Source organism: Corvus brachyrhynchos, unplaced genomic scaffold (genome assembly GCF_000691975.1).
Source record: "Corvus brachyrhynchos isolate BGI_N302 unplaced genomic scaffold, ASM69197v1 scaffold3, whole genome shotgun sequence".
Taxonomy (NCBI): domain Eukaryota; kingdom Metazoa; phylum Chordata; class Aves; order Passeriformes; family Corvidae; genus Corvus; species Corvus brachyrhynchos.
Genome location: NW_008237619.1, coordinates 3,862,366 through 3,876,069, shown reverse-complemented (window position 1 = coordinate 3,876,069; position 13,704 = coordinate 3,862,366). Strand labels below are relative to the sequence as shown.

The following is a 13,704-nucleotide window of genomic DNA, read 5'->3' as shown; positions in this document are numbered from 1 at the left end:
GAAGCCTCCTCGGCCGCTGCCGAGTCCCGACCCCGCAGGGAGGCGAGGGGAGCCCGAGCCTGCCGGGGACGGGAGGGCCGGAGGGCTGGTGGAACAGGGGAGGATGCGGATGTCCCCCCTTATTTCGTACCTACTTCTCGGCATGCAGCTCGCCTCTCAGCCTCCTTGCTCTCTCTGCTACTGTGCTGGCATTCAGGCTTTCTGGAGCTGCGCTTGACAAAGGAAGGCGCTGTTGGAAGTGTTTGTAATTCCAGGTGTCTTGAGCTGTTGCCTCCCCACCACGTAAGGGAAAGCCCTTCTGCGCTGCATAATTTTAAGGCTGTAGATAATCCCATTCCCTTTCGAAGGCAGAAAAATCAACCCTTAACTGAGGTATCCATCCTCAGGCTGTTTGCTTGTAGAATCAGCTGGGCAACAGAGATCACGTTAATAAGTCTTCCTGTGTTCGTTACAGAGCATATTTTTAAATTCAATTACTGCAATACACCTTCCAAAAGAGCATAGCCTGTCTCTCTGTTAGTGAGACTTTTATTGTCATTCTGTAAATTGCTGGAATGTTGCCTTTGCTTTTTCCTAGCTACCTGATTGTGGTTCAGTTTGAAATGCCTCTAACATCTTTTTCCAGACAGATTTTCAGCCGGAGATTCTCTTTCAATTTTCTTTTTTTTTTCTTTTTTTCTTTTTTTTTTTTTTTTTATCATTGAAACACCTCTTAAGTGGAGGAAATACGGGAAGGGAAACAGAAAAAAAATTTTTGGTTTGCTTGAGGCAAGCCAGAATCTTGCTCTTTTTTGGAGTTTGCAAACTGGAATTTTCACAGACATGTCCCATTTTCTCATGCATCTTCCTTTAGGAAATTAATATGCAGAGAATTTTAGGAAAAGTTTAGGGAAATAAGAGCAAGAGGGAGGACATTATCCTGTGCCTTTTCAGTCTTCAGTATTGATGGAGGGAATAATTCCCCATTAATTAGATGTTTACAAGTTGTTTAGTTCAAGGACATGGAAATTATCGTATACATCACTTGTTATTGTACTTACTTCCTGACTGGATAACTGAAAAAGGAAATTCAGCTGTGCTGAACGGCATGTGTTACTGATAACACAGAAGAAGAACAAACTTCACAGAACGACCCTAAACAATTATATGCCTATGTTGCTTAAAGGTAACCAGATATTGCTGGTAGACATGCTGTGTTAGCAGTGATAAAAGCCTGAAGATACAAAAAAGGCAAGTTTGGTAAGTAGAGGTATGTAGTAGACGTATATATAATATGCTCTATAAGATTAACTCATAAAACAGGAAAGTTTTTGGAGCTCACAGGCACTCACACAGAGAGTCTATAAGCATATCTTTGCTTTTGCTGTGCGAGCTGTCACATATGGACCACATGCTTTTTAAAGGAGTTTGCCATTAATGCTGCAACATCCCAGCTGCCGGTGGTGTAACTTGTGTGGAGTTCACTGTAGTGGAAAGTGGGAGCTCCCAGGTTGCTGCAGCTTACTGGAGGTGTTTGTGCAGCTGGGAGCTGCGTGCTTTGCCCATCTTGGCCTGAACATGCACATCTCCTAATCCTGAAAACCAGGCTCTTCCCCTTCAGCCAGTATTGCTCTTAGGAAGGCCTGCAGTCGATTCACAATCCAACGCCTGCATCCAGTTTGGCTTCCCCGATGAAAGACTGAGAGCAGAAATTATGCCTTCCTGTTATGGCGCTTTTATAAATATTCTCTGTTAAATTTTTACCCCCACAACTTTGTCATCCACTTGGATTTGGATTTATATTACTGGAAGTTGGTTTTGCCTTTTGCACACCAATGCACAAACCTATTTTTGGCAGATTCATTAAAATGACTGAGGAGAGAAAAAGGAGGAAAAACACTGTGATATCATCCAATACTCAAAGAGGACAACTGGACATTTTTGTTTTAAGAACTTGTATAATTCTACCTTTATGGTCCCTGTTCAATGGCCTTTGGAGTGGGTAGTGTTCTTTAAATCAAGCTCTAAGGCTACATAGGCTTTTAAAAAGCAACTCCACACATTACTGTAGTTTGGGATAGAGACTCCTCTTTTCCAAGCTAACTTGCTGAATGCATCTTCTCTTTGTATTAATAAAGATATATGGGAAGACAGGAAAGCAAGCTCCCTGTTTCATGCTAGGAGTTGTGACATTCGCAGGCTGCACATGCTCCTCTAGGAAGCCTGCCGCTGCTTTTCCTAGCTGTGGGAAAAAATTGGAGGCCATAAGTTGATTCTATTTTTGTTCAAACAGCCTGTGGAAAGCAAAATAGAGTTTCCTGTGAAAACACAGTTCTTCCAAAGCCTTCTGAGCCTGCCAGTGACTATGGTGCAGTGTCACACAGCCAGCCTTCCTCGCTTCTTCCTGTGAGAATTTACATAGGTGAACAGCAATGCTGCTCCTTAGGGGCCCGTTTCTCACACAGACTGGTAAGTAGAACTCCACAGAGGTGACATTTATAGCTCAGTGTTTCAGCAGTGGGGGAGAAGGTTGTGGTCATGATGCTGATGCTTATTGTTGCATGCTTTCTGCTTTCTGCTGGCCAGTCATCAAGTGTTCCCTGAACAAAATTGTTCAGACCTGTCTCATTAAAACGCTTTCCTCTGAAATGGACAGGGGTTGTCGCCAGGTTTTTGTAGCCTCATCATAACCCTGGAATCCCCCATAGACTGCAGACACTTTCAGACCAAGAAACAACAGCTGAAACAACACCTCATTTTCAGTCAAAGTTGTAGACCAGAAGCAATTTCATTCATGTTTCCCAGGTTTAAATTAATTGGCTGCCCTTTACCTGTCAAAGTCAGATTTTGAGCTACTGCTTGTCCTTGCTCAAAACACACATTGGAGCAAGACCCAGCACCTGCAGTCAGACAGAGACATTTGTCCAACTATCCTGAGAGGTTATGCAAACCAATATGCTGACCATACTTTATGTCATGCTAAACCATGACAGAGTGTCATTGCTAAATATCTAATTTCATTTTCTTTAATCACTCTTGTTCCTTTAAGTGTAGATTCCCAGGAACAGCAGATAATAATTTTGCTTCTCTCCTGGCACTAAGTTAAGGTAAGACCTCAACAGCACACGGTCAAAACAAGAATGATTTCATAAGTCAAATACATGCAGTGCAGTGCTTCAAACTAGCACTTCTCTCCTTTGCTCACCAGCTTGCTTCTCTGTGTTACAAGACCTGGGCATACCCCAGAAAGTCCCAGGTTTCTTGTAGAAACTCACAAGTCTGCATTATTTTTTCAGTCACCAGCTTTTTCAAATGTAGATGCTGTAGTATTTTGACACACCAGACAGAATTAGTAGCAAAGGGCAGAGTAGTCCCTTGCAGTTATGGACAAAAACCTCTGTAATGCCCTTCCCAGAGTATCAGATTACATCTTCACAGCAACTAGCAGCAGAGAGCAAAGAAAGTTAGGTATCTTCCAGTTCCTGGTCTAGGCACAGCTATGGATCACAGGTATCTATTTGTCCTCATCTCTGCAGCTTAAGCGGCTCTTTCCCTTTTTCCTTTCTCTACAGCAATCAAGCTATTCTCTTCCACTTTGCTAAAGTGGCCAAATCCTTCCATCCTTCTTCATACCTGCAGGACAAATATCATTGCTCTTCTCTGAGATAGTGGCTGCAAATGATATTTTGGATCCATCTTTCCTAAGATTCAGGGTTTCAAATCCATAAAGTCTTACCAGAGGTACACCGGCAGCTGACTCGAGGACAGTGCTTTCTGACCAGAGAGGGTTAATCATCGACAGTATCCAGATGGTTTGTGACTGGGCCTGGTGATGATGCATATACTTGGGGAATTTCCAGGTTTTGTTCATGATTCATTCAGCTTTGACTTCCCTGGCTGAAAAGGGAAGATCTCACAAAACACAGTAATAGTTTGCATTATAGAGCTTTTCACACACAGCTTTGTATGAACTGAACTGGAGATTTTGAGGTGACTCTTTCATGGCAAGGTTGTGGTATTACATCATGAGGCTGGATATGTACAGTTTTCCTCTTCTGTTGTGTACAAGCACAGTCTCCCAGGGACTTATTTTAAAGGTTTTTTTAATCTGTCTCCAAAACCACTTACAGTGGGAGAGGCCTTAACTACCCTTCCAGTCTGCCATTCTGCGTGTCTCCCTGCTTTAATAATGACAGTAATGCAAACTGTCACTCTCCTTTTATTCCAAAGGCAGCTGACTTTTTACAGCCTGACATTGGGCTGGCATCTTAGAATATAACTACAGTCATTCAAATAAGTGATAAGAAATGCAGGAGAGCATCCTTTTAGCACAAAGAATATAGGCATTTACTGTTGGCACTTCAGTGATAATGAGACGCACCTTGTCAGTGTGTTGTGTGAGCATCTGCATCATCCTTAAGATGTTGATCCCACTTCATCTAACTTCAGGTCCCACTGCAGCTAACTGCCAAGAGTATGTTTTCATTAGAGGATGTGGTAGCAGTTTCAAGGTCAAATTATGCATATTGCTCACAATCTCTGTGCCTGATATACTCTGAAGAGATTTATGTAATAGGTTGGGCTTTGTTCTTCTGCTTATGGAGCAGAAACTTGCAGAACCTTCCAAGATGCTGCTTATCAAGAATGTGCTCAGCAATGTGAGCATTGCAGCACTGCTGGCAGCCATGCATATTTAGCACAGGCTGGTACCCACCCGTGATTTCTTCTCGTCTGACCTCACTACACTCACACTCCCTGCCTTCCATTGTGGGCTGATGGCTGCTTTAAACTCCCACAAGCTCCTGCCCCTCCAGACATCCCCTGCTTTCACCTCTGGGATGCTGGGCGCAGGGGACATGGTCTCTGGTGGTCCCAGTGCAGTAAATCCCCCCCAACACCTGCCAACATCCCGGCCGCAGACTGCATCCCCAGACAGCATCCCCTGCTCTCCACCTGTGCCTGTGGGAATGCTCAGCTTGTATGGGGCAGCAGGAAAGCCTCCTGAGAGCTGTAGTACAGCCTGTGTTCTTCCCAATGACAGAAGCCTGTTGCATGTCCTTTCTGTGGAAAGCCCCTTAACCAGTGAATGATCTTCCCCATCATTTAGTCTAGCCTGCAATACTCTGCTGAAAAGGCAGATCCATTTCTCCACTGTGCCATTCCCTCCTTTTTCCAATGACTCATCCTTACTGTGATTCCTTTGAGAAGCAAGCTGATACCATCAATTAAAAAGAGAAAAAAAGAAACGCAAAAAGAAAACAAAACAGTCTTCAGCTTCTCAGCTACTTCCTTTGTATTTCGAACTGCAGGCTCTCCGAGACATCTCATTTTGTGTGCTGAACTGCATCAAGCACTGGTGCCCCACTTTCCTAATGATCTATAGAGAAATTAATTTGGATCAGTGTGGTGTTCTGTGGATGGCTACAACTTAAATTTCAGAGAAATGTGTGGCAGTAAGGATAGAGTTGTGTTTTACACACTCTAGAGATGTAGAATTATTTCTTTACAGCATCCTGAGTATCTCAGGATGTGCTGCTGAGTGATGTAGCTTTCTGGCTCCTAAGATAAAGATGCTCTTTCACAGATATGATGTTTGAATATTGTGGTGATTCAACATTTTGGGAGTTTGGAAAATGTGTCACTCGGATTTAATTCTGTATTGATATCAAACCACAGACCTAGATAAGAAAGAGATTTGAAGTAAGAAAAATAAGGCAGAGCATATCAGAAGTTGAGGCCAATTCACACAAACCTTATAAGACTTAGAGGGAGAAAGCAAAAATACCAATCCCATATTTCCTAGAATTTTTTGATAAATCTGTAAAGATTTTTAAGCCATAAAGGACTTGCTGTCAAACTTCTGACACTTTGAAGATTTCTTTTCATGAAATGGCAAACTTTTTGTGCGGTCTGCTTACAGTGTCACAATGAGGACACATTCAAGTAAAGGGAAATAGGAGAGTTGGTACTTCAACTTTGGAGTCTTTCTAAGTTTCTGGGGATTCAAAGCAGACAATCAAGTAGTTCCCTCTGCTGAAGTAGCCTTGGCCACCTGGAATTTATCCTGCAACAGTGTGACATCGCTCTGAATTACTTTGGTAATCCAATAAATGTGAATTCAACCCTGGGGAAATAAAGCTGTGCAAAAATGTAATTATAGGTTTATAAAAATCATACTTTTCTGATATTGCATTGGTTTCCCAAGAGAAATATATTACCCTGGGGATTGAAATGGGCGTGTATTTGCTTCATCTGTCATTACAATACATGTAATCTACTGCCAATTCTACCTACAAGTACAAGATGCAAGACTCTGAGGTCCTTTTACGGTAACAGCTCCAGTGAAATTAGAGTACTTATGTCAAAAAAAATCTGCATGGCTTTAGATGAGTATTGGAGCCCTTCAAACAATTTTGTTTTAGTATTATTTCCACTCTTTACTTTACACACACTTCACCTTTTCATAGAGATGTGTTGGCTGCAGTGGACCTACACCAATGTACGCTAGCTAAGGGTCAGAATACGTGTGTTTAGAACTGTCAAAAAAGCCCTTGAGAGGATCATGTCATCAGGAATATGCTTTCATGGGGTAAGGACTGCTCTTCACCATTCCAATAAAGCAATACAAATCAAAATCCTTCAACCACCCTGACAAACCTTGACACAATTACTGCCATCATCCCAACTGCTTGGAGGCAGACCTTGAGATTGAAGAGGCACTCTTGTTCCATGATGGCATTCACTTGCCCTATCCTTCAGCAGTGGAGATAGATCAGCAACCTTCTCCTGTGGGAATTGCTATGGTGATTCCTCCAAAAACATGCTTGGTTTGAAAACGAATCAGGATTTTTCAAAAAAGATGTTTTCCTTTGGAAAATGTTGATATTCTACCCGTGATCAAGAGATGAAAATCACTCCTGTCTCCAGCACCTTTTTCCACCCCAAAAGTCTGAGTTTAGGTAGCTTGCAGGTTAAGGTGTTTGAGAATTGAGACACTGGAGTGAGCATCTCTGCTCTGCGACAGCAGCCAACCTGTTCGTGGTTGTTTGAACATGAGTGAGTCTCACTTTCTGCTGTTCTGTGTACCAAAATACTAAAGTCTACTTCATTCAGTCATGGAATGGAAAATGGTTGAACTCTTCTGTCTTGGGTGTGCTTTTTCCCCTGTGAGGAGCAGCGAGATCTGACTGCGGTACCACCGCAGGGTGGCTCCTCTGAACTGACCAAGGGCTCTTCTGTGAAAACATATTTAATGAAGGTTGGTAAAAGCTGAGAAAGAGGGAAGAACAAGGCAGAGGAGTAACAGGTACTGCATGACAGAGCTGGTAACACCCCCCAAAAGTGACTGTGGCCTGTGGATAATCCATGACAGAGCAGATCCTGTAGCCCATGAAGGACCCTGTTGGAGGATAAAAAAAGCAAAAGGAAGGAGCAGCCAAAGAAAAGAGTGAGAAACAAAGAATAGCAGAAAGAAACTATTGTGCTCAGACCCACAGCTCCTGTATTGCCTCATGAAAGGGAGTGAGTGCAACCTGCAGCAATAACAAGGGGAGTGGAGACAAGAGAGGAAAGAGAAGAGGTGCCTGGAGTGAAGGTGACTGGGAAAGCAAAGGAAAAGCCTTTCCCCTAAGTATTGAAATGTTTGTCTGCTTTGTTTCCAGTACCTGGATAAGCAATTAAATGTTTATGTTAATTGGCAATAAATTAATTTCACAAGTCCTGCTTCTTTTGCCTCTAAGAGTAATTGCAGGCAAATATGAGTGTCTTTATATATAAATACCTGTCTTTACCTCAACCCACACATTTTATCACTCTCATTCTTCCTGTTCTCTCCCTGCTGGGGAGGGTGAGCAAGTGGCTGCTGATTTGTTTGGCTGAGGTCAACCCACCACATCTCCCAAATATTTGTGGCATGAGAAAAACATTTCCTGTCCTCTTTGACAGGTGCAGTAACGGGTAGGGATTATGAAAGATGTGAAGAGGCTGCCTGAAACAGCTTTGAAGTCTCAAAATCAGGTTTTTACAGATCTGTAAGTGAACTATCTGCTAGGAATGTCATTCTAACCTGGGTGAGTAGGGAATAGATGAGGTGATCCTATTTCCTATGATCATATGACCTGTGGTGCTTTAATGCTCTGGCTACCACAGATCTGATCATTGAAAAATGGCAAATGAAAGTCATCTACCTTCACATTTTAAAACACACACAAATGGATAATTATGCTTTTATCATGAATAATCTCCTTCAAAAATTATTTTATTTCATTATGCCTCATATAAGAAGAATTCAAGGGTGATTAACTAGCAGTGGAGCAAAGTTACTTCTAATCTCTTGGGAATATTGGTGCATATCTTATCTCACCATGCCATCAGCAGCAATTCAGACACACCACGTGGGCAAGTGCTTCCTGGAGTGCCAGCAGGAGTTATCCAGGCTGGGAGAATTCAGGCAGAAGTCCAAGGATGGTACTGAGGAAAGGGAACTACAACTTGTTTGTTTGTTTTTGTTTGTTTGTGTCATTCCTAAAGGTAGTAAATTTGCCATCCAAGAGAAGAGGATTGTTAGTTATTTCTGTTGTCTAGCCAGAATGTTACATACTTTTACTCCAAGTTAGTGTGGATGAGGAAATTCAGTTTCTAAAAAACCATGCCACATGTGGCCTCCCAGCAAAGTCTGTTGCTCTTTATAGCCTGGATCACATCACTGGAATGAGGTCACCCCAGACCTAATGTGCTGTGGTCCTGATGTACAAGTGTAACTCTGTGGTGCTAAAAACCACTAATAATAATCTTTAAAGAAAAAAAAAACTGGTTGTCTTTTTCCAAATAAGCAGTGCAAAGAAAATCAGTACAAATTGAAATTTACTTTCTTTGTATTTTTCCTACAGTCAGCAAGAAATTCTCAAAAATATCCACTGGAGGAGGCAGGAGGATAGGAAGTATTCAGTAATTTATTTGGTCTACAGTGGTTTTTATCACAATACTTCACTCTCATCCTTGCACAGAGAGCATCAGCCAACCGTTGGAAACCCATGCTGCTCCTCAGAGTCCTACACACATGGGTTTGCAGCTGAGCAAAGGAGAATAGCTCTGTCACAGATTAACCTCTCTGTCAGCTTATTATTTAGAGCACTTCTCCATACTGTGCCAGTCTTAGGCCACAAAAAGATCTTCTTCCTTGGGTTCTTCACCCCACAGAAATCGTTATCTTAAAATGCTCCCACCTCATTTAACAGTAATTACTGCTAATATACTTCCATAGCAAAATATTGTAATGTAAATTTTGCTTGACTACTTCATGCACAGGGATTTGCAAGTGTTACTGGAAGTGTTGCTGTGGGAATCCACATTGCGCTGTGAAAGTAACATCCTACACTTTATCTCTAATAAAGCAAAAGGGCTCCTGAGACCTTCCACCTTATCCTCCATCCATGCCCAGCCTTGAAAAACCTGGGTAAACCACAGCATGTAACTGAATCAGTCAAAAATGGGATTTGTGCCGGAAAGCAGTGGCAAGACCTCTGGAGGGAGCCCCTTCATTTGTGTTGAAAAGATCGCATATGTAAAGCAGAAAGTCCTGGAGTTCAGCAAGTGCCATGCTGATCTCCTGCTGCTTTAAATTGTTTGCAGACTAACAAAGCTCAGCACAGCTCTGAACAAAAATGTATCTTTGGTGCTATTGCAACTCACAACTCAACATTTTTTCCCATCCTGATGGATTCCCTGTGTCCTGTCCTGGGACTGCAGGAGCCCCGAGGGGTATGGGATGTGAACAAGCGCACTCCGGCCAGGTCTGTGACACTGCAGCACCGTGTGTGACTGCTGTGGGTGTGGGCTGGTGACAAGCACAAGCACAAGGCATGTCCAAGCCCCATGGTCCAGCAGAGGTCCCAGGCTGGCACCATGTGCCCCTGTCCTGTGCTGGAATAGGGCCGGCCAAGCTCCATGTGCTCCAAGCAGGGCAGTACTCTGGCTTTGCCTTTGGCTTCAAACACACCCTCAAGGAGGAAAATGCCCTTCATTTTTTTTCCAAATGAGATTGGCTGCAAAAAGCATCACATGAGAGACGAAGGCAGCAGGGAGAGGGGAAAGTGTTGTATCACTGTTTTCACTCCTGAGGTCAGGGAGTTGCTGTTTTGCCTTCTTCTCCCTGAGGAACATTTCGCCATTGCCCAGGTGCACTTTGAAGAAAAGGGCCAAAGCAGCAGCAAGACAAGGTATCAGCTCCAGACACACTGCAAGGTATGGTAAGCCCCATTTAAGTGAAGGGAGGCCTCTTGCCATGTCGCTGAGATCTATAATGCCCAGACATTAGGTCATCCTGGCCTTTCTTAAGAAAAAGCATGTGTTCAAAGAAAGCAGATTGTCTTGGCTGTCAGTTCCTGAATTAGTCCCTATTAAGTATTTCCTATCTGAATTTGGCTATCCCAGCCAAACCCTGCTTGGATGACTGACATTTTTATAAGAGACTAGCAAATAGCAGATGACAAATGACTTACATCTCCTGTAGATTTATGAAGCTTTGGATTTATAAGCATTTTCATGACTATGCCACAGCTATTTAAATGTTTGCAAACAAAGAGAAACAGAAGTTTCCAAGCAGAAAAGACCTAAGAATTAGTTCATTATTCCAGAAACTGGAGTTTTACTATGGAACCAGCTCCAGCACTTGACCTGTCTTTTACCCTTTACTCCATCCTGTCACTCTTTTGTTTTCATTGCCCGCTTCTCATTATTTATCTTCTTCCTTGCCCATGTGCTCTCACCACTATGATTTTTAACCAAAGTATGCAGAGATTTTTTCATGTTATGTTGATTTCTCAGATATTCAGAAAGCTTAAGGATACTGTTTTTTTAACACTTTGAATATGAAAGCAACCAATTCATTTACAGGCTGTGACTTGCAATGAAATGCAAGTATTTCACTTTCCATGGGAGTTTGCACTCCCTCCTCCCTGAGCTTTACTGATAACCATATGCTCATACAGAAAACAATGAGATTATTCCATTTACTCAGATGCTGAGCTGCAACCAGAATGAAGTATTGCTCAGTATCCAGAGTCCAGAAGATACCTTCCCACTGCTACTTCTTCTTGAACACTGTTAGACTTTCCAAAGTCACCACTGCCACCCAAGCCTCCTCTTTTGCACAGCTCAGTATTTCCCCTTGCCAAATCCATTGCATGTTCACTACAAAGCGCCCTTGGCTGGCCAGTTTTAAGTTTTGGACAAATGAGTAGGCTCAGTGTGGTGGCACAAAAGGTGCCAGCTGAGGTTGACTCTCCTGAATATAAAGCTTTAAGTGTAGTGCTGCAGCAGCAGTCATGGCCTATTTCCACTCAAGCACAAACCTCCCATAACCTTCCTTTCTTAAGTTCCTTGCTCACTTAATTACAGCTGTAAGCCTCTCTTTACCTTGTCCCTCTGCTAATCTAATTCACTGCAACCTCTTCGAAATGAGGTGGTTGGCTTCATCATTGAAATTCATGAGTGAACTTTTAATCTCATTTAGTTGTCAAAATAGGAGGGCAGTGGAGCCAGCGTGGAAATTCTCAAGTCCTGATAAAACATTATTGCAGCTCATTGCTCAGTTGTAGAGAGCATCAGAGTATTTTATGAGGTGCCCCTGAGGTATACCAGCCTTTTCTGCCCCAGGACTCTGCCCTCACTAAGCAGAGAGACTGTGCTCCCAGTACAGACCAGGTCTTTTCATGGGCTTTATTGGACCCCCTATTGGTTATAGTCACTAATACCTGAGTAATATCTCAGATTAACATCTGGCAGGATCATCTTTAGCCACATAATTTCCTGGGAATACATTTCAACCCAAAGCAAACATGTTCCCCTCTTCAGACAGCTGCAAGTCTCTGTTTGAATGCCCTGAGAGAAGAAGGGGTTGAAATTTTTGGACACAGGTTTATTCTGGGCGAGCAGTTCTGTAGTTTTCTCTCACACAGTGCTGGCTGCTGCTGGGAACCACCTTCTCACTCAGCCATGTGAGACAGAGCCTGAAGGGGGTTGCTGCAGAAAGGTAAAGCGTTCATTCTACTACAAGTGGAAGAAGTCACCAGGGACCTTGCTGCTGGAGCCTGATCTGCCCACTGCTGTATTTTAGAGTTGCTCTGTTCAGCTGCAAACAAGCACCATGATGCTGAGGAATCTGCATCCTGGCAACTCAGTGAGTGCCACATTAGCAGCACTTTCCACTCAGAGCTCCACAGCACCTCCAGAATTACATCTCCAGAGATCAGTACCATCTAAAATAAGTTTTTCAGAAGGTCTTTCTGAAGAGAGGAATGCCTGTCTTTTGGAACTATTCCATATATACACACTAGAAGCAAGCAATGAGTTACTGAAGTGCATGCTTTGTGCACATACACATACGCATTGTAAAGAGATTTTTGTTTTGAAACTGCAGTAAGGCACAATTGCCAACATATACACTAAAGGCAAGGACCTATATTAGGCAGGGGAGCCAGAGCAGAGACCTGCAGGGAAACATCGCTCTCTCATTTGAGTAAGAGAGTCTGCTGATTCCTGAAAGCAGCTTTCTCGCTCCTCTAACACAAAATTTTCTGTCTTTAAAGGCAATCCACGAGGATTTGGTGAAAGGAAAAAAATGTGAGGGACGCATTCCTCCTGCAGCAATGCTGCTGAAGCCTAATAACCTTAACCGACCTTAGGTGTCTCCATGTTCCAGCTCTGCTCTCAGCTCATTCTGCAAGAGCTACTTAACCTAATTACAGAGGAGAAGACACCTCAAGACTGGCGTGCGAGGAAGTGGGGGAGGGTGGACAACGTATGGTTTTGCCATGTGTCCTCAGGCATGGTTTGTAGAGGACGAAAAACATTCCTTCCTGCTTTAAAAAAGGATAAGCTCCGCCTATGCGAGCACGGGAGAGCCAAGCCGGGAAAGCCGCGTCCCGCCGAGCGGCTGGGCTGCGCTCCGCGGCAGGCTGCGCTCCGCATCGCCCAGGGCTCTGGCGCTGCCGTGGCCTCACTGGGGACAAATTCTGTGCCACATGTAGGTCTGCCTCTGCGAGCGCTGCACCGGCCCCTGCTCCTCCTGCGGGTGAAGTCTGAAGGCAAACCGTGAGAACGAGTAGAGGATCGCTGTGAATTTCCTACACGGAGATCTTGGCAGTAGGAGCGCTGGGCTGGAGGCAGTGTGGCAGCTGTGGAAAACAGTAAATGATTAAGAGAAGAGTGAGCACTTTTGTCTTTAATTCTTGCAACAGAAAAATGGGAGAGCATCTGTGAAATGAGCCTGGCAAAGCTTTCTTTCCTGTTTTTTCTTGATTTGCCTATGGGACACCGTGAGAGCTGGAGATAGGATGAAATAAAGTAGTTCAGTAGTGCTTCAGGAAACTTTTGCTACATAAGAAAAGAAAAAATATACATAAAAAGAGGCAAATCCCTTCTGAAGTCATATACTTTCCTGTAACTTTCAGTCATTGTAAAGAAAGTTCTTCAAATGGCAACTTAAGCAAAAGGAATAATTCTCCACAATAGATTATATTGACTCCTTTTTCTGAAATGTTTATTTTAGTCATTCAGGGAAAAATATAATAAATAGAGGAGCAGTAAGAGTCTGTATGATATTAGCACGATCCAGGCATTTCTGAAAGCAGATCATTGGTAAATGGTACAAAAATGATCACTGAGATCTAAGCCAGGCTGACGGGCTGTCTTCTGACCAGACGCATACATTAATTTGCATTCCTG

General features: G+C 43.2%; 1 long non-coding RNA gene across 1 annotated transcript in view; it reads right to left on the bottom strand.

Moving 5' to 3' along the window:
- Positions 1-7,783, bottom strand: part of LOC108446108 — a 12,169-nt gene extending 4,386 nt beyond the window's left edge. Inside the window, exons 1-2 of the long non-coding RNA XR_001861212.1 lie at positions 7,770-7,783; positions 5,284-5,291 (exon numbers count right to left, since the gene is read on the bottom strand). This is a non-coding gene — a long non-coding RNA (uncharacterized LOC108446108). The remainder of the gene's footprint in view (positions 1-5,283; positions 5,292-7,769) is intronic.
- Positions 7,784-13,704: the final 5,921 nt, after the last annotated feature.